A 21,936-nucleotide genomic window follows, 5' to 3' on the forward strand; every position below is an offset into this window, starting at 1 on the left:
TAAAAACTCTGTTTTCGCCAAGTCGCTTTTGGGTCCTCATTCACCTGCATAACAAATTATTCCATTAATTGCACCTCACCGCTGTTTTTCATCATAAAACCTTGTCTGTTATTTCCTGAGTGGTTCATTGTGTTTCAGACAATAAGATCAAATACATCTCTGTTGTGACTTGTACCATATGAAAAGGTATTGTGACTATGCTCTCAGTTTGCTATATCTCAGTGCTATTAACCTATTACCACTGCCAAGAAAACACTCTTTCTCTCTATTTGAAAAGAAATGTCAGAGGGGGGCACTGTACAGGTAATTAAATACAAATTCTAGTGTTTTGGAGCTGCCTGAATGTAAATCTCTTCTATTTGAGCTCTTGGGGCAAAATGCATGGTCGACTTCTTCTCAATTATTAGAGTTTTGAGAAGGAAGAAGACTTTCTGATTTAGTATGCAAGAGATATGCCTCCTTACAAAAGGTCGTTCCACGAAATAAGTTCCTTTTGTGACCCTTTACATATTTTAGGTAAAACATTGATTTTATTAAATGAAGTGTCCTTTAATATAGGCCACATTAAAAAACAAATGATATGAGGGTAGCCTAGTGGTTAGAGCGTTGGACTAGTAACCGGAAAGTTGCAAGTTCAAACCCCCGAGCTGACAAGGTACAAATCTGTCGTTCTGCCCCTGAACAAGGCAGTTAACCTACCGTTCCTAGGCTGCCATTGAAAATAAGAATTTGTTCTTAACTGACTTGCCTAGTTAAATAAAAATAAAATAAAGACTTGCTAAAGTCACGAACTGTAAGACTCTCACTCTGGATAAGAGTGTTTGCTAAATGACTAAAATATAAATGTAAAATGTGGTGAAACTACTTATTTTTAAAGGGAAAATCCCAAAAGTATACATCTATTTTTTTTCTTCAATAGTTCACTGTTGATACATTCCCAAAATGTTTCCATGTCAGCAGTCAAGTTTTCAAGATATTGTACTTACAAGAAACAAAGTATCACCGGCCACATCATCATGATGATACAAAACATCATCATTCTGAATTAAAGTTTTGGCGAGTCCGAACATAACCAAATTGAAACAGCCACAGAGGAAAAATCACACCATCTCTGATACTTTCTCCTCTGTGCTTTAATTGGGCTTTGACCCGGTATGCAGCATTTCTCTCTCATCCTGACTGTTTCTTATTTCATCACAGGCACAGTTGAGAGCATGCCGCAGCTCCCAGTCTTTCCCACCGTTCTCCGTTGGGACTGCCTGCACCGCACTGAGCCATAATGAAAGGCACAGCCAGCTGTGCCGGCCGGCAATATGGCTCTTTCATCAAGTTAAACCGAGCTGACGCCTGCTCCTCAATTATTAAACGTTCACCGAAATGAGCAACAACATAACATAGACAAAAAACCTTCTGCAGACCCCCTTTAGTACTTTGCAGAGAACAGGGAGAAGAGTGTCTGTGTTTGAGGGGATGAGATTCACATTGTCACTGTAATCGGGAGAAACACATTTGTACTTGAAATCACTGCCATGTTTCCATGAATAAAAAAAATCAAGTGCAGGGCTTGCGATCCACTTACGGGAAAATCTATGCATTGTCGGAGAGAAACTCAGATTGAATTAAATGAAGTTCCAATCAGAAATAATATGCCAGCCTTTAAAGTTGAGTTAATCACACTGCAGGTAATAAGAGGTCTTTCTATCTCCGTGGATTAAGGGCATAGCGCGATGACAGAGTGCAAAAATAATTAGTTACGCAACAGCTCTCCTTGTCATGGAGTTGCTTTGCCAGTCAGAGGAATTATAATGAATGGCTTGGTAGCTTGGTGCCTATAGGTGATTCATGTCATATTTCTGAAATAACTAATGAAACGTTAGGCATATAGAAATGACTAGAAAAGGTTTTGAGCAGAATACAAATTTGACATCGGTGCCATGGGAGTTCTGATATTAAATAAACGCCTTATTCCTTCAATACAATTAATGATGTTGGAGGCTTACGGAGCACAAATCTAAACTCTGGATAAAAGAATTGAGCAAACTGCAGTCAGCAGAAAGGCTAACGTTGAATGTGATAATTAATATGGACAACATGGGCTCTGTAGACTTGTTTTGTTTTGCAGCACTGTCATGGAATCATTCATTCAACCTGTAAAACCACTGAGTGTGTCAATTCATTTCCTCGTTATACAAACCAAACGTTTACAGGGTTTTAATTTTTGCTTCCTGTGATCTTTGGTTCCTTCCAGTGGAGTGTAAATAAACAGATTACTTTCTGTCATTTTTTCTCTCTCCTCCTTCCGAAACAGTCCCTCTCTGAACATAAATAATCCCCTTTTACGAAATCACTTCAGGTGAATATCCTGTTACAAAACAGCACATCTGTGTCGGAAAACATGCTTCCCGAGATCAAACGCAGACGCGGTGCGATGGCTGGTGTTTGTAATTACCCTGGTATTGGGTATAAATAGGTGCCTCATCTTGGCAGGCCGGGGGGATCCATCCGCATTAATGAGCATTTCATATGATTTGGGATTACACATATCGCTATGGCTCTTTTGAGATTACCATAAATCTTCCCAAAACAGGCGGGAGCTAATGCCCCTTCCACTATGCCCTCTACTATTTTACTAAACAGACTGTTGAGTTCAGTGGCTAAAGAGATTAGGCTAAAGAGGGTCGTAGCTACTGCAGCCTGGCAGGCAGGTGGACCATGTGGCTCGTACAGGGCCACTGAGGAAGTGAAATAAACCACCTGTAATGGGCATGCAGCCATGCGGACTGGGACATCTTCTTTTTCTACTCTGCCACATAAGAGGACAGGGAGCTGTTGTGGGGCATCCAACTGATGTTGATCAATACCTCATTAATCCATGTTGTGATTTGGCTTGAATCCATTTGGAGTTTGTTTTTTTGGCATCTCATGAGGTGGAGAGCTAACCTTTCCAGTTTAGGCAAGACGGGGAACGCTAGTGGCCTTAAGACAACCCCTGCCCTGTCTTTCATTTTGGCCTTGAAAGAAAAGCACCTATGGACGAAACACGCACACACACACAGACATTCACTTACTCACACACATCAAGTGTACTACACATAATAAACACTTGTACAAGCATACACAAACAAACACATATACAGTACCAGTCAAAAGTTTGGACACACCTACTCATTCAAAGTTTTTTCTTTATTTTTACTATTTTCTACATTGTCCTGTTGAAAAACAATTGATAGTCCCACTAAGCGCAATCTAGATGGGATGGCGTATTGCTGCAGAATGCTGTGGTAGCCATGCTGGTTAAGTGTGCCTTGAATTCTAAATAAATCACTGACAGTGCCACCCAGGAAAACACCCCCACGCTATCATACCTGCTCCACCATGCTTCACGGTGGGAACCACACAGGCAGAGATCATCCGTTCACCTACTCTGCGTCTCACAAAGACGCTGCAGCTGGAACCAAAATTCTCAAATTTGGACTCATCAGACCAAAGGACAGATTTCCACCAGTCTAATGTCCATTGCTCGTGTTTCTTGGCCCAAGCAAGTCTCTTCTTATTATTGGTGTCCTTTAGTAGTGGTTTCTTTGCAGCAATTCGACCATAAAGGCCTGATTCACGCAGTCTCCTCTGAACAGTTGATGTTGAGATGTGTCTGTTACTTGAACTCTGCAGCAGAGGTAACTCTGGGTCTTCCATTCCTGTGGCGGTCCTCATGAGAGCCAGTTTCATCATAGCGCTTGATGGTTTTTGCGACTGCACTTGAAGAAACTTTCAAAGTTCTTTAAATTTTCCGCATTGACTGACCTTCAAGTAATTACCTTAAAGTAAGGATGGACTGTCATTTCTCTTTGCTTATTTGAACTGTTCTTGCCGTAATATGGACTTGGTCTTTTACCAAATATGGCCATCTTATGTATACCACCCCTACCTCGTCACAATAAAACTGATTGGCTAAAATACATTAAGAAGAAAATAAATTCCACAAATTAACATTTAACAAGGCACACCTGTTAATTTTAATGCATTCCAGGTGACTACCTCATGAAGCTGGTTGAGAGATACCTCTGATGACAGCTTTGCACAATCTTGGCAAAGGGTGGCTACTTTGAAGAACATAAAATATAACGTATATGTTGATATGTTAAACACTTGTTTGGTTACTACATGATTCCATATGTGTTATTTCAGAGTTTTGATGTCTTCACAATTATTCTACAATGTAGAAAATAGTCAAACTAAAGAAAAACCCTGGGAATGAGTAGGTGCGTCCAAACTTTGACTGGTTCTGTATATCAAAGCATCCAGTGAGCCATGCCATGACGTCGTAGCAATGACTTGTGTGAGACCTTGAAGCAGGAACAGTGTGCAAGTATACAGGATCTGTCACTGGAGCCATAGAAGAAGTGTGTGCATGATTAAGAATTGTGCTTCAAAACGCTGCTGAAGTGTAACGCTGAACAAAAATAAGCTGATTGGCAAATAAACTATACGAACAAAAAAGTGAACAAAATGCATTTAAGCCAATAACACATGTGGCAGTGCAATAATGTAGCTCTCTGAACCTGAGCTAGGTTACCGTTGCCTCCTGGTTCTAAATGTCATTTTCATGTTTCCAGTGTCCAATTCGATTTATGAATGAAAACTGCAGAAATAATTGGAAACATTCAAAGTTCTAAGTCGAGCGTGATATGAACCAAGAGTCAAGGGTGCTTAGCCCTGATTCAAAGTCTCTCTACACAGTTCATGCCTGAAAAAGGATTTACCTCTCTCTCTTGAGCCTTTGTGTTTTTGCTTTTTGGGTTTTGTTTTTAAAGGCTGATGCGATGGGTCATACCTCGCATTCCCTGGAGCCGGAGATGGTGCAGGTGCAGGAGCCAGTCCCGTTGCCCAGTACCTCCAAGCCATCCGGGGTGGCGGCTGGATTGTAGCTCATGTAATACTCCTGCAGCTGGGAGCTCAGGTTCTGCTCAGGCTCCGGGCTCTTTCTCCGCCGCTTGCGGCCCACCACGGAGCGCTGCTGCAGGAGCCGTGCCGCATTCGGGTAGCGCCTCCATAACACGTAGATGACGGTCAGGACGAGTGACATGGTAAAGAAGAGTGCTACGCTGCCCACCACCACCTTGTGGAAGGACATGTGCTCCAGCTCTGGGGGGCTGAGTCACCACCAGGCTGCGGAGTGAGGGCGAAGCCCGGGGAGGGGAGTCTCTGGGGTCAATCCTTACCCGGCTGGGAAAAGTAGGATGGGGGGGGGACTGAGGCCGAGGTGGGGGTAGGGGGGCCAGGGTGGTAGGTGGAAGCAGGGGTGGAAGTGGGCTGGTGGGGGCAGGGGTTGGGTCAGGTGTCGTTTCAATGAAATCCGGGGTTGGTGAAGGGGTTTCTGTCTGGAAGTAATCAGTTTCCTCACAAATTCCATTGTTCCTCGTAGCCTCCATGATCTTCTCTCCCTGGAGCTGCTTTGGGCTGCTGCATATCATGGTCGTGTCTTTAGTGCCACGAAAGTTCCTCAGCCAGGCTACCAGGGGGCAGATGCCTGTCCCACAGTCCCACACGTTACCTGCAAGGTTGATAGAGTTCAGGGAGATCCATGCAGACACTGCCTCCTGGGACACGTTGGACAGCTTGTTGGATTCCAGGTTGAGGGTCTGGAGGTTAGGCAGGCAGTGGAACACGGCAGGGTCCAGGGTCTGGATCTCATTGCCAGACAGATCCAGTTTCTGCAGTGTGTGCCAAGTCCAGGGAAGGCCCTGATTGACTGCTCGGATGCGGTTCCACTGCAGGTAGAGCGCCCGCAAGTTAGCAAGACGTGGAAACAGAAAGAAGTTGATCCGGGAGAACTGGTTGTGCTCCAGGTGCAGCTCCATGAGCCTCTGTAACCCCAGGAAGGTGGTCCTGGTGAGGGCCCGGAGTCGGTTGTAGCCCAGGTCCAGAAACTCCAGGCTGCGGCATTCCAGGAAGGCCCGGATGGGGACTATGGTGAGGCCGTTGGAGCGCAAGTGCAGGTTCTGCAGCTTCTTCAGGCCGTGGAACTGCCCCGGCTGAAGCACCTGCAACTTGTTGTAGGACAGGTCCAGGCTGCGGAGGTTGGGCACCCCGTGGAAGGTGGCGTTGTGGAGCTGAGAGATCTTGTTGGAGCTGAGGATCAGCTCTTTAAGCCTGCGAACCCCCTGGAAGACCCGACTGTCTAGAGAAGAGATCTGGTTGTGGTCCATGTAGAGCCAGAGGAGCTGGTTGAGGTGGGCAAACTGGTAGGGGAGCAGCGTGTGCAGGTCGTTGTAGCGAAGAGAGAGGCCCTGGCAGCCCACTGAGATGTTCTCAGGGACGTCCAAGAAGCCAGCTGACTCGCAGTGGACTATCTTCCCCTCACAACGGCAGCTGTGAGGGCAGGTGCGTTCACCAGAGCAGAGCGGCAGCATGGCCTGGAGGACGAGGAGCAGGAGGAGGATGAGGTGCGCCGGTCGTCCATCACATAACCTGGAACCTACAGATAGAGAGACAGAGAGAGAGAAGAAGCAGTCATGTTAGAGATACATTTTTACTAATGGTGATCCATGGAAATACCCATAAAAGGATAAATACTAATAATTGTATAGTTAAATTAGAGTACGTTTATGATGGCCACATTCAAGAAAGCTCCGTACTTTGTAAAAGGCCATTCTGAAAATGTTTTGATTTGAAATGAATACATATACTGTAAGTATACACTTATACCTCCTGTTTTTAGATTCACGTTGTAATCAATTTTAAATTGATGAGAAATTAGTACATTATGTATCCCATAGCTTCAAGGTCTGTTGCTAGACAGCAGTGAAAAAACATGCCTACTTCATTTGCTATGACAAAGTGCACGCACAAAATGTTTGTTTTGGGTAACTGGTGTGCTCTCTTTTCACCCGGTAAACCTGTGCAGGGATCTTTGTCTTCTGTTACAGCTTTTTACATTTCTAATGCTGAAGCAGACATCACACAGACTAAGCACATGCCCTGATAAACAGGAGACGAGACCCTACAAATAACACCCCCTCTGTGATTCAACGCTTTGATCCTATTCTTTCTTTGCTTTGTTCTCTTTGTGCAGCAGACTGTAACGGGTTGTCCCCATTTTAAACCGTTTGCTGGGAAACAAGAACACCCGTAGATTTAGCTCTAATTGAGACACATTGCTGCCTGCTGTGTGATGTCGTCCCTTTGCACATAAAGACAGCGTGAAGTGACTGTGAGCAAAACGGCTGTGCAGGCAGGCTGAGGTAGCAACAGGATGGGGCTGTTCAGCTGAGCTCTCTCCTTAGACACACTTCGACCTGACACCTTCTTATTCTAGTCTCTGGCCTGGTTGGTTTGGCAGTGGAAGGAACCACTTACTAGGGAGAATGGGGGTGTACACTGGACTGGTTTGACAGTGGAAGGAACCACTTACTAGGGAGAATGGGGGTGTACTCTGGGCTGGTTTGACAGTGGAAGGAACCACTTACTAGGGAGAATGGGGGTGTACTCTGGACTGGTTTGACAGTGGAAGGAACCACTTACTAGGGAGAATGGCGGTGTACTCTGGGCTGGTTTGACAGTGGAAGGAACCACTTACTAGGGAGAATGGGGGTGTACTCTGGGCTGGTTTGACAGTGGAAGGAACAACATACTAGAGAGAATGGGGGGTATAATGATGTATCCCTTTTTCTCCCCAATTTCGTGTTATCCAAATTGGTTGTTACAGTCTTATCCCATTACTGCAACTCCCGTACGGACTCGGGAGAGGTGAAAGTCGAGAACCATGCGTCCTCCAAAACAACCTCATCAAGCCGCCACACTGCTCGCGTCTTGACACACTGCTCGCTTCTTGACACACTGCTCGCTTAACCCATCAGCCAGCCACACCAGCCACACCAATGTGTTAGAGGAAACACCATACAGCTGGCGACCGAAGTCGCCCGTCACAAGGATTCGCTAGAGTGCGATGGGACAAGGACATCATGGCCAGCCAGACCCTCCCCTGACCCAGACGATGCTGGGCTACTGCGATGCAGTGCTTTAGACTGGTGCACCACTCGGGAGGCCGCATACCCATTGATTCTTCTTTAATATAACTTATAAATGCCTCATGAGTGAAGTTCAACTGTCACACACCATGAGAAGCCAAAATAAAAGCATATTTCACCACAATGTTTGTAAACAATGTAAACGTAAATAAACAAACACTGTATAGCCTTGAAACATGGTTAAAACTATCATTTTGAAATCATGGATGGTCAAATCAAATCAAAGTTTACTGATCACATAAACAGATTTGAAGACGTTATCGCAAGTGTAGAAAAATGCTTGTGTTTCTCGCTCCAACAGTTTAGTTATAACTAGAAATCCAAAACAATACACAAAATCCAAAAGTAAAAATAAATACATTAAGAAATATCAGAACGAGCAAATGTCAGAGTCTGGAATATATATAAAATGGTGTGTATGAACAGTATAGAAAAGGTGTGTACAGCAGTAGTTGTATAGGATGAACCATGACTAGAATACAGTATATACGCATTATTAAAGTGAACAGTGTTCAATGACTCTATGTACATAGGGCAGCAGTCTCTAAGTTACCGGGTAGAGTACCTAGTGGTAGCTGGCTAGTAACAGTGACTTAGGTTTAGGGCAGAGTACTGGGCAGATGCCGGCTAATGGTGACTATTTAACAGTCTGATGGCCTGGAGATAGAAGCTGTTTCTCAGTCTCTCTGTCCCAGCTTTGATGCACCTGTACTGGTCTCTACCTTCTAGATGGTAGCGGGGTGAACAGGCCGTGGTTCGGGTGGCTGAGGTCCTTGATGATTTTCTTGGCCTTCCTGTGACACAGAGTGCAGTAGATGTCCTGGAGGGCAGGCAGTGGTGCCCCCGGTGATCCACCCCCTGTAGAGCCCTGCGGTTGTGGACGGTGCAATTGCCCTACTGGGCGGCGACACAGCCCGACAGGATGCTCTCAATGGTGCATCTGTAGAAGTTTATAGGGGTCTTACGGGCCAAGATGATTTTCTTCAGCTTCCTGTGGTTGAAGAGGCACTGAGAAGCTGTTTATCAGTCTCTTGTACCCAGCTTTGATGCATCTGTACTGTCTCTGCCTTTTAGATGGTAGTGCTTCCTCTCCTCTGCAGCCTTGTCGATGTGGATGGGATCGTGCTTTCTCTGCATTCTACTGCAGAGAAAGCTCCTTTGTTTTGTTTATTTTTCTGGCACCAATCTGCCAGGGGTCTCACCTCCTCCCTGTAGGCTGTCTCGTTATTGTTGGTAATCAGGCCTATCACTGTTGTGTCGTCAGCAAACCTGATGATCGAGTTGGCCACGTAGTCATGTGTGATCAGGGAGTACAGGAGGGGCCTGAGCACTTACGCCTGTGGGGCCCCCGTGTTGAGGATCAACGTAGCAGAGGTGTTGTTGCCGACCTTCTTCACTTGGAGTCGGCCCATCAGGAAGCCCATGACGCAGTTGCACAGGGATCTGGATCTGTTGGGGCGGTATGTGAATTGTAGTGGGTCTAGGATGTTGGGTAAGGTGGAGGTGATATGTTCCTTAGCTAGCCTCTCGAAGCACTTCATGATGACAGATGTCTTCACTATTATTCTATGTAGAAATAGTTTTTAAAAACTGGAATGAGTAGGTGTTTCCAAACTTTTGACTGGTACAGTATGTCTCGTGTCTGAGCCGCTGAATTGCGACTCACTTTGTCCCTATACTGTGGTTTTGCCTCTTTGATTGCCTTACAGAGGTCATAGATGGTGTGTTTGTACACGTCCATGTTCCCAGTCACCTTGCCATGGTTGAATGTAGTGGTTCGCACTTTCAGTTTTGTGAGAATGCTGCCATCTATCCACAGTTTTCCCAGTCCACGTGATCAAAACAATCTTGAAGCATAGATTCCGAGTGTTCAGACCAACGTTGAACAGTCCTTACTTTGTGTGCTTTCTGCTTAAGTTCCTGCCTATAGGTGAGGAGGAGCAGAATGGATGCAATGGCTACAGTGCGGGGGAGGGCCTTGTAGCCATCCCTGAAGGGAGAGTAGCAATGATTCAGTCCATGATGCGCGTGTAGGACAGGAGGTGTCTTGGTAGAATTTCGGAAGCTTTTTCCTCAGATTTCGTTTATTAAAGTCCAAGGTTACAATAAATATTGACTCAGGATACATGGTTTCCAGTTTGCACATAGTCCAGTGTAGTCCCTTTAGAGCCATTGTGGTGTTGTCTTGGGGAGGAATATACACGGCAGTGACAATGACCAAAGAAATTATCTTGGGAGGTAATGTGGTCGGCATTTGATGGTGAGAAATTCCAAACCCGGAGAGCAAAAGGACTTGAATTTCTGTACGTTACCACAATCACACCATGAGTTGTTAATAATCAAACAAACCCCTTTGCCTTCCTTTTTCCCGGAATGTTTGTTCTTCCTGTCCCGGGGATAATATATCCAGAGAGACCCATGATTCCGCAAAACAGAGTATGTTACAGTCCCTGTTGTCTGTCTCTCTGTAAGGGGATCTTCACCCTGAGATCGTCTACTTTTAGTGTCCAGGGACTGAACGTTAACAAGTAATATACTTAGAAGTGGTGGACGATATGCACGCAACTTGAGTCTGACTAGGGCACTACTTCTTCTTCCTCTTTTCCGGCATCAGCGTTTCGTTGCAGTCCCCGGGATGAATAGAGTTGCCTCGGGAAGTTCAAACAAAAGGTCCAGTTCAGAGAAGTCAAATTTCTGGTGAGTCACCACCGATCTAATATCCAAAAGTTATTTTCAACTGTAGGTAATAATACAAGTAACGTTCTGAGCAAACAATGTAAGAAAAAACACACGCAAAACAAATACTGCAAAGTTGTCTAGGAGCTAGAAACAGGGTGAACATGTCTATCAGCACCATCTTGTGATATTACAGTTCTTTCATCCATAGCTCTGTCTATGAATTTGAATGTTGTTACATTTCTCTAGGCCCATCCCTCAGATTTATACCAAAACAGAGGCGGGATGCCCGCTTTGTGATTCAATTAAGGATTATAGCCTCAGACATGTCATTGGATTCCCTTGAGCACTGATGTGTGTCCGTGAAGTGGCCCCTTCAGCTGAATTGCTGCTTCAGTTATCAAGGAGGTCTGTAGTCTACGGATGGTGGCTGCGTGTGAGATCAGATGCTCTGTACAGTACATTGACATGGTGCCTAGGCTTGGGCGGTATACCGCTGTATATACAGTATACCGGGGTATTTGGAAATAGCGATGGGATGGTTTTTCAATACCTTCAATACCATTTCAACTATTTATTTGAAGCTTTAAAAATGTATTTGAATATTTGTAGCTACTTGTAATGTAAATACCTAGTCAACTTGTGCAATACGTTAGGAGATAAAGCAGATTGCGTTCTTCATTTCACCTATTTCAATTTGAACCCTACCGGTAGTTTTACAAGCACACGAAGACAAGAGACCAGATCCTTGTGAGTCAGTCACTGCAGCACACGCCAGGTGATCTACCACAGTATGGAATCGTATAACGATTAAGTTAACTGTCTAAAATGTGCTAAATGTTCTGCAGTTGTGCATTTGGTTTGCTTATTTTGTAGCTAGTTGTCTAGCTAAGTGGTTAGCTTCTTGCAAAATCAAGCTTCTCTTGGTAACAGCAGGGAATCCCCTCCCTTGCTATCAAATATTTTTTTTGTGTGCAGCAAACTCTGAGTAGTATTTTTTAGTTATTTGTATAACTTTAGGAGCTGGGATGTCTGTCCTGCAAAGAGTTTGTCAGAGAATGTATAAAATGATTGCAATGCACTCTTTAGCATTTAGCTAGCATTCGCTATAGAATTGTACATGTACTTGTTAGTTTTGCTAATCTTCGGATTACAGTGGCACAGTGGGGATTGAAAATAGCACCCCTTGTGTTCAGTGCCGGTATTACCAAGTATCCTGAGATGGCAAAATGTCAGTATGAAGGTATGTAAGTCGCTCTGGATAAGAGCGTCTGCTAAATGACTTAAAGTAAATGTAAATGTATGACAAAGGTGGCCCCTGATCAGAGCAGCCAATTTTATAGAGCAGTGTTCCTCACTCGATATCCGTGAGGACATAAAGGTGCAACTATTATCTATTGACTGTCCTAATTACCACACCATGCCACTGATGAATGCTAGATAATCATGCCCTCAAGGACTTGTGCACAATGAAACTATTGAATATTGAAACTTAAATGTAAAATGTACATTTATGTTCTAAGTCATTTTAGCAGACACACTTACGCAGAGCAACTTACAGTTAGTGCATTCATCTTAAGGTAGCTAGGTGAGACAACCACATATCACAGTCATAGTAAGTTGTAAAAAATCATGAGATAAAATATTTTCTTTTGCAGCTTTAAAAAAAAAAAACTTAAAAAGACTATTTCCAGTAAGTGCAGGTTTTTCTTTTTCCAATGGAATATCAATCTCTCATTTGAAATGTCCTAACCTATATGGTAAAACCACAGCTCACTGATGAAAAGATGTATTGTTTTCATGATTTCATGTTTTTTTAAACACAGTACGTGTCTGGGCTTTGAATTGCATTTACATTCTGTGCTCCCTCAGTATTTCATCATGTTCTGACCTTGGTGGTTTGAGAGGCCAGACTATTGCCGTACATTGGATTTAGTGTCTATTAAGTTCTTTCTGTTTCTTTGTGTCCAGTGGTGTTAGTAACAGAACTGGACATGCACTAGACATGAAGAAACAGAAGCCTGTTAGTAGCCTGTTTATCACTCTGATCAGAGTTCTTGCTTGGTCTTGGATGAATAAATGCGCTGATGCCTTGTTTTATCCTTCATCTCACAGTCCTTTGGTTCTGTCTTTCAGTTGCCTTTCACCCATGTAAACTTGTTTAAACTCTGACTAACAAGTATGGTCACAAAATGATCAGTATCCAATTTGAGGCTGCATTTGATCAGTCACCCATTGCAGCCCCGAATAATCCTGATATTCTGAGGCATCCAAATTAAATCTATTACAGGAGAGGCAATTTCCTCCTATAATCTCTTTTCCCATGATTCTCTGGCTCATAGTTGGAGGAAAAAACTCCTCTGCGAGAGAAAATCATGCAGCCTCCAAAACTCCTTGCAGTTTATGAAATGATGATTCAAACTGTGTATTGGAAATGATGATTCAAGCTGCTGTGTAAATGAAGCCCTGAGGTCATTAAACCAATACAGTATGCCAGCGCCCTCACCTTCATTAAGAGTACACCAACAGAGCTGGCCAAGCATCCACTGCAATTTACAGACTCATCACTTTCAACTAAATGGTAATTCCATTGGTACGGTTAGCATGTCCCTCTTCTATTAGATCACTTACACACCATTTGGTGGCATGCATGAGCACTCGTGCCGCTCCATAGGGAGGAAATCAATAGACACACCTGGACATCCGGGAACATTCCCCAGATGTAACATGTAATCTGGGGCAGGACCATCCCCCCCCCCCCCCCCCCCCCATGCTTTGGGCTCATTGACATCTCCGCATGACGGCTACGCTAATTAGCACATGTCGGCACAACATCTCGGAACGGAGGTGGAGCGATAAAACCCATTGGAAGTGTCTTTACCGGGCTCCCTCTAGGGCTTTTAAAGAGCACCAGGCAGAGAGACGTGGCCACGCGTCTCAGATTGATCATCAGGTCATTACTGGTCATTAAATGTGACATCCTGTTCAGTCGTCCCTTATCACATGGATCTGACATAATATAGGGCCTGCCAGGAGTCCACCTTCCCAAGGCGGGGCTAATGCTCTCTAGAAACCACTTGCCTGACAGAGATTAATCAACAAGCCTATTAGATAAATAGAGTAAAACAAATTGTTATGCCCCTGCCTGCCTCTGTAGGCATACCGAGGGGAATTAAGAAAGAACATGAGAGGTGCAATGAAAAAGGACTACAATGACTTACAGACACAGAGACATGCACACACACACACACACACACACAGAGCGCACACACACACACTTGTTTTATATTCATCACGATGCCTAGCTAACATAACCATGACATAAAATAGTCTGAGCCAGGTTTTTATCTGGCACCCTCTCTATCCAATGATATAATGCTACACTTAGAGACTACGGCTACTTTTCCATCTGATTTTGGGATGAACACATTGAGATTGTGCCTCCCAGTGCTCTACTTCTGCCACAGTCATCAGTGAGAGGAACATCTCATAAAAGGATGAACACTGGCAGCTCAACTTATTCTAATGCCATTTCCAACCGCAACATTCTACTTCAAGGCCGTTGCAAAATGTTAGTACATTCCACAGAACCTTCTTTACATAGTCGAAGGCATGAAACGAGGTTCTGGTGTAAGCATAGCTACCACATCAGGGTTTGCGCCGCAAATGAAAAGGTATCCAAATTCCTCCAGCTTTTCCCTGTTGCTAAAATACTGTACATTGATGGCATCGAGCTCCTCCAAGGTCAGTTCATTTAAAAGCAACTCATTTAAAATCATCTAAAACAGAGGTTGGCTCTTTCATAACACTGAGTTGGATTCTGGCGGCCACGGCAGAGTCAGCTGTCATCTTCCTTGGCGAAGCGACAAGTTGATATTTCATTTGAATGCACAGTGCTCTTGTGGTGCGCTGACACGAAGGCTATTACCCAGAGTGCCCATGTTAATAGAGCAGCCAGCACCGTGCGAGCTGCACCGTGGAGCACTTCAGAGAACCAAAACATATTGCATATAGCCTAAACCCTCGGCATATAGCCTAAGCCCTCTGCATATAGCCTAAACCCTCGGCATATAGCCTAAGCCCTCGGCATATAGCCTAAGCCCTCGGCATATAGCCTAAGCCCTCAGCATATAGCCTAAGCCCTCGGCATATAGCCTAGGCCCTCAGCATATAGCCTAAGACCTCAGCATATAGCCTAAACCCTCAGCTAATAGCCTAATCCCTCAGCATATAGCCTAAATCCTCAGCATATAGCCTAATCCCTCATCATATAGCATAATCCCTCAGCATATAGCCTAAGCCCTCATCATATAGCATAATCCCTCAGCATATAGCCTAAACCCTCAGCATATAGCCTAAACCCTCAGCATATAGCCTAAACCCTCAGCATATAGCCTAAACCCTCAGCATATAGCCTAAACCCTCAGCATATAGCATAATCCCTCATCATATAGCCTAATCCCTCAGCATATAGCCTAAACCCTCACCATATAGCCTAAACCCTCAGCATATAGCCTAAGACCTCGACATATAGCCTAAACCCTCAGCATATAGTCTAATCCCTCAGCATATAGCCTAAACCCTCAGCATATAGCCTAAACCCTCATCATATAGCCTAATCCCTCAGCATATAGCCTAATCCCTCAGCATATAGCCTAAACCCTCAGCATATAGCATAATCCCTCAGCATATAGCCTAATCCCTCAGCATATAGCCTAATCCCTCAGCATATAGCCTAAACCCTCAGCATATAGCCTAAACCCTCAACATATAGCCTAAGCCCTCAGCATATAGCCTAAGGCCTCAGCATATAGCATAATCCCTCAGCATATGGCCTAAACCCTCAGCATATAGCCTAATCCCTCATCATATAGCCTAAACCCTCAGCATATAGCATAATCCCTCATCATATAGCCTAATCCCTCAGCATATAGCCTAAAACCTCACCATATAGCCTAAACCCTCAGCATATAGCCTAAGCCCTCAGCATATAGCCTAAACCCTCAGCATATTACCTAATCCCTCAGTATATAGCCTAAACCCTCAGCATATAGCCTAATCCCTCAGCATATAGCCTAAACCCTCAGCATATAGCCTAAACCCTCAGCATATAGCCTAAACCCATAGCATATAGCATAATCCCTCAGCATATAGCCTAATCCCTCAGCATATAGCCTAAACCCTCAAGCATATAGCCTAATCCCTCAGCATATAGCCTAAACCCTCAGCATATAGCCTAATCCCTCAGCATATAGCCTAAACCCTCAGCATATAGCCTAAACCCTCAGCATATAGCATGGGTCAGATACGGTATAGGATGTCTAAAAATACATCTTTTATTCAATCACACTCAGTAATAGATTTCCTGGATAAGTATAAATCAATATGGACGTTGAACTACTGGCAACGGGGAAATAAAATGTGGTCTTAAAATAACATGGCTCAAAATGGATTATTTCTAATGTGTCTTTGAAATGAAGAATAAGATACTCAAGTTGTATGTTAAGAGCTCCGTAAGAAACGTCAATGTCAGTGATTATCAGTGGTGTGATGTACGTACGTGCTTCTACACTTCATTGCTTGCTGTTTGGGGTTTTAGGCCCAGGTTTCTGTACAGCACTTTGTGACATCAGCTGATGTAAGAAGGGCTTTACAAATGAATTTGATTGATGAAGTAAAAATATGTTGTCGTTGTTTGGGGTATCTGAACTGTACTTTCCTATTTATGTTTTTGAAAATTGTTCTTTTACTTCACTACATTCCTAAAGAAATTTCTGTACTTTTTACTCTAAACATTTTCCCTGACACCCAAAAGTAGTCGTTACATTTTGAATGCTTAGCAGGACAGGAAAATGGTTGAATTCACACACTTATCACAAAAACATCCCTGGACATCCCTGCTGCGTCTGATCTGGCGGACTCACTAAACAGATGCTTTGTTTGTAAATGAAGTCTGAGTGATGGGGCGTGCCCCTGGCTAATGTATAAATAAATAATACATCAAAAATGGTGCCGTCTGGTTTGCTTAATATAAGGAAATGAAAATGATGTGTACCTTTCATTTTGATACTTACGTATATTTAAAACCAAATACTTTTAGACTTTTACTCAAGTAGTATTTTACTGGGTGATTTTCACTTTTACTTGAGTCATTTTCTACTAAGGTATCTTTACTCAAGTATGACAATTGGGTACTTTTTCCACCACTGGTGATTATGAACCAGGTAATTTTGGTCCTGGATGCTGATTGGCTGAAAGCAGTGTTATATCAAACATAAACAACTGGGTGGTTCGAGAGTTCTAATGTTGGCAACCAGTTAATAATAGCAATAAGGAACCTCAGTGGTTTGCGGCATATGGCCAAAATACCACTGCTAAGGGCTATAGCCAGGCACTCTGCATTGCATCGTGATTAAGAACAGCCCTTGCTGTGGTATATTGGCCATAGAACATACCACCTCGGGCCTTATTGCTTAAGTAGAACATCTCTGGTATTCTACCCTGAGCTGTTGCATACATATAAACATGTTATCCTCTATAGTGGATAGGTACCAGGGGTTAAAAGAAGAACAAAATGGAGGACTATTAAAAACGGCAAGATCAAACACTTCCTTTATAGTACATTACCCCAGGCTAACTCAAGGTCTCTGGTGTTAAGGTTAGTGAGTGGATAAGGAAAGTGATGGACGCAAGAGAATCCATAGTCTAGAATCATTCTCTCACCATTGTTAGTGTCTCCTTGCGACACAAGAGCAGACAGCTTAAAGTATGTGTTAGTGCTGCACGATATTTTATTGATGCTAGAACACGAAAAAAGGTTCGGTACTAGAATTGTTGTTACTTTCGGTACTTCTGTCAAATGTGTCTCACGTCAGATACGGATTGAGAGGATCGAGTCGGTCTAGTCATTTGTCTGAATCTTTTCAGGGGGATCAGTAGTAAGCTAGCCAGGCTACTTGTACATGCAGTTGACACAGCAAGAGCAACTTTTGAAGAGCAAGCGAGAAAGGGAGAAAATGTTGACAGCATGACTTCGAAAACATTATCTCTCGCCCGCATCTTGTTTACAAAAGTGTCTCCAGAAGTGAACTACGGTAATGATGATGAGGGCCAGCCCACCAAAACAACTAAGAAAGAGGTGTTACAAAGCAGTGCAACGAATGACATTTGCACTGTAAAGTTATTCTTCTAAATGAAAAAAATGTCAATGCCGACAGATAATTGGTTTGTATGACATTACATTTTTTTTATTTTTTTTTGTTGTCATTTAGCAGACACTCTTATCCAGAGTGACTTACAATTAGTGCACTCATCTTAAGATAACTAGGTGAGACAACAACACATCACAATTATATCAAGTACATTTTCCCTCAACAAATATTTATCAGCAAATTCAGTGTAAGTGGGATTAAAGAAGTACCTTTTTGGGGGGGGGTACCTCTTTATTATTTAAGATACTCTTCAAGGAGATAGGGTGTCAGTTATTTTAGAAAGATGGACAGGGACTCCACTATCCTCACTTTAGGGGGTATCTTGTTCCACCATTGGGGTGCCAGGACAGAGAAGAGCTGGGCTGAGCGGTAGCTGCCCTCCTCTAGGGGTGGACGGGCCAAGAGACCAGAGGTGACAGAACGGAGTGCTCAGGTTGGGATATAGGGTTTGAGCATAGCCTGAAGGTAAAGACGTGCAGTTCCCCTTGCCACTCAAAGTGGGGAGCCAGCCAACAGAGATTTGCAGTAGTCTAGACGGGAATTGACAAGTGCCTGGATTAGGACCTGCGCCGCTTCCAGTGTGAGGAAAGGTCGTACTCTACGGATGTTGTAGAGCATGAACCTGCAAGAGCGGGTCACTGGTTTGATGTTTGCAGAGAAAGAGAACGACAGGGTGTTGTCCAGGGTCACACCAAGGTTCTTTGCACTCTGGGAGGGGGACATCGTGGAGTTGTCAATCGTGATGGAGAGTTCTTGAAGTGGGCAGGCCTTTCCCGGGAGGAAGAGCAGCACCTGCGTTTTGTCAAGGTTGAGCTTGAGGTGGTGGGCCGACATCCAAACTGAGATATCTGCCAAGCGTGCAGAGATGCATGTCGCCACCTGGGTGTGAGAAGGGGGGGGGGATCTTTTTGTGTCTAACACCATAGGCCGTGTTGATCTCTGCACCAGACAGGATGCTCTTGCCAGCATACTTGGGGTCCAACATCTTTTTGATATTTCAGATCTGCAGTTTCCTCTGCTTGGAGCAACAGTGAAGTGGGCAGGGCAGTACAGATTTCTTCTCTTACATCTGCAAGCAGAGTCTGAACATCAGACAGGATGGCATTGTCTCCCTCAATCTGTGCAATGGCTACTGCTATGGGTTTCAGATGTTTCAGGCTGCTTACCACTCTCTCCCAACATACACCATCCAGGACGTTCCTCTTGATGTGGCTGTCCATATCGGCAGACTGTTACATGATCATTTCTTGGAGACTCCTTCCTCTTCAGGAGACTTTCAAACATGATGACAACACCACCCCAACGGGTGTTGCTGGGCAGCTTCAATGTGGTGCTCTTATTCTTCTCACTTTGCTTGGTGAGGTAGATTGCTGCTATAACTTGATGACCCTTCACATACCTAACCATGTCCTTGGCTCTCTTGTAGAGTGTATCTATTGTTTTATGCACTTGGCCAGATGATTCTGCATCTTTGTTGCATTCTCCACATATGATTTGGCACAGTATTTGCAAATGTACACAGCTTTTCCTTCTACATTAGCTGCAGTGAAATGTCTTCACACATCAGATAGTGCCTGTGGCATTTTCCTATATAGATTTTAAAAAGGAGTAATAGAAAAACCGAATACAATTCCATGTACAGATAAATAGTTAAGCAGTTAGATGAAACAACTGGAAACAGGTGAATTAACACTTTTCAGTTAGCAGGCTCAAGCAATCTAAAACCCACATGGTAGCAAAGAGTAACTAGCAGAAATTGTTTTACAAGCTATGATTTGAACACACTTTGCTGTAGGCTACCATTTACTAGTTCATGTAATCATGTATGTCATATAAAATATATTCACCACACCCAGCATTGTAAGCGAAACTTACCAGAACGCATGTAGTCCTTGGCTCAGACAGTGTAGCAGTGTGGGCTCAATAGCATCTCATTAGTGTGCAAGGTCTTGAGAATCAGCTGTACATGCGATGAAAGAATGCACTGTGCATGCAGAGGGTTGCAATTCCATTGATTTGGGGATAGTTTAACCATAATATGCAACAAGACCCAGAATTGCCGTATGTGTTTCCCACAAAAAAAAGGTTCACTGTTATAAGCTAACTTTTTGATGAATTTAAGCAAAATTCCCCAAATTCCCGGCTGAACTTCCCATGGAAAATTCCCCGTATTTTCCAAGAAAATTTCCGACCCTAATGGAAACACATCTCTGATGGGAAAAATGTGTATTTATGCTGATTTTAGAACAATTTGCATGAAAATCTGTCGCCAATTAGATGGAAAGCTAGCTACTAACATGAACATAAATTCTGCATGACATTCATGTGAGCATTATAATATGATGACAACAATATACTGTATTTAGTCTACTTTGCTTTCTAACAGTACCCAGCCAGCAGCCCTGTGAAGGCATTGCACCCTGGGAGTTGAAAAGCACTGAAAAGAATTGCAGTATCCTGTGTAAAAATCCATTGTAGACTATTGCAATATCGAAGCTTCAGAAATTAGCTTCAAAGTGTTTTGTTTATGTTGTTTTGGAACTAAACTCTTCATTTAATACATTAAATAATTTATCTGTAATAAATAATGAATCTTAGGTCTAATACAATATACCAAAATGATGGCCATAGATTAGCAAATGAACCCTGCTAAATATCAAATTAAATTTTTAAACAGTTTAGATGTAAAAAATAAATACAAATACTTTGTATGCTCTGAGTCCCAGAAATATTGTTCTGTTATTTAATATGGCATTTTATTTTTTTAAGAAATTGAATGTAGAAGACATTCTATTGGTTATTTTAGTGGTTCTACCAGTTATCAACATATTGTGCAATGTTTAGAAAAATAAAGCCAGTGGTTATTCTGTGACTAGCTAATACGTTTTCTTTATTTTTGGTGTGATATTGTTTCGGCATTGAGTATCGTGGTACTAAACCTAGTATCTGTATCGAAGTCGACATTCGGGTTTCACGACAACACTAATGCTGAGCCACGGTCTGGCTTAGCAGCACTGTATGTGATATACTGCAATACTGAGTGTATTCACTCAGATTTAAGACACATAGAATGAAAAAGACTTTCAAGCCACATAAGTCTGGGACATATTACCAATGCAGGACTGCCATCATGCAACACAGATTAATTGGTCACACTTAAATTGCAATATTGAAATGAAGTACCCCTTACACACTTTAAACCCATTATTTTACACCCATTAATTTAGAAATTGGAGAGAGCTGTAATTCTAGTTCACAGTAGAAGAAGGAAGCAGTATAAAATCGACTGATTTATGATAAAAAAACATATTTTATAGGTAGAGCTTACAGAAGGGTAGCAGCAAAGGCAGAGGTAGTGGAGGTAGAGGTAGTGGAGGTAGAGGTAGTGGAGGCAGAGGTAGTGGAGGCAGAGGTAGCGGAGGCAGAGGTAGTGGAGGCAGAGGTAGTGGAGGTAGAGGTAGTGGAGGTAGAGGTAGTGGAGGTAGAGGTAGTGGAGGTAGAGGTAGTGGAGGCAGAGGTAGTGGAGGTAGAGGTAGTGGAGGCAGAGGTAGTGGAGGCAGAGGTAGTGGAGGCAGAGGTAGTGGAGGCAGAGGTAGTGGAGGCAGAGGTAGAGGAGCTAAAGCTACATTCCTCGAAAAAAAGGTTCTCCAAAAGGGTTCTCCTTCCACCCTCTGTGGAAAATGTTCTTCATGGAACCCAAAAGGGTTCTTCAAAGAGTTCTCCTATGGGGACCATTTAAGGTTCTAGATACTGTAGCACCTTTTTTTCTAAGAGTGTATAGCACAGCAACAGCTTTAGATGTATGGTATAGGAGCTGGTTAATCAGAGAGAGTAATTGTGAGAGAAATTCAGCCTGGATTACAGTGCATAAATTATAGCCTTAAATGAAAAGAGAACCAACATCCTTAACCTTAATGATTACTATTTTTATTACCTTTATTTAACTAGGCAAGTCAGTTAAGAACAAATTCTTATTTTCAATGACTGCCTGGGAACAGTGGGTTAACTGCCTTGTTCAGGAG

General features: G+C 43.3%; 1 pseudogene; it reads right to left on the bottom strand.

Moving 5' to 3' along the window:
• The window catches only part of LOC124006709, a 60,561-nt pseudogene that overhangs the window by 32,198 nt on the left and 6,427 nt on the right, over nucleotides 1-21,936 (bottom strand).

The sequence above is a fragment of the Oncorhynchus gorbuscha genome, linkage group LG20, assembly GCF_021184085.1.
Source record: "Oncorhynchus gorbuscha isolate QuinsamMale2020 ecotype Even-year linkage group LG20, OgorEven_v1.0, whole genome shotgun sequence".
Lineage (NCBI taxonomy): Eukaryota > Metazoa > Chordata > Actinopteri > Salmoniformes > Salmonidae > Oncorhynchus > Oncorhynchus gorbuscha.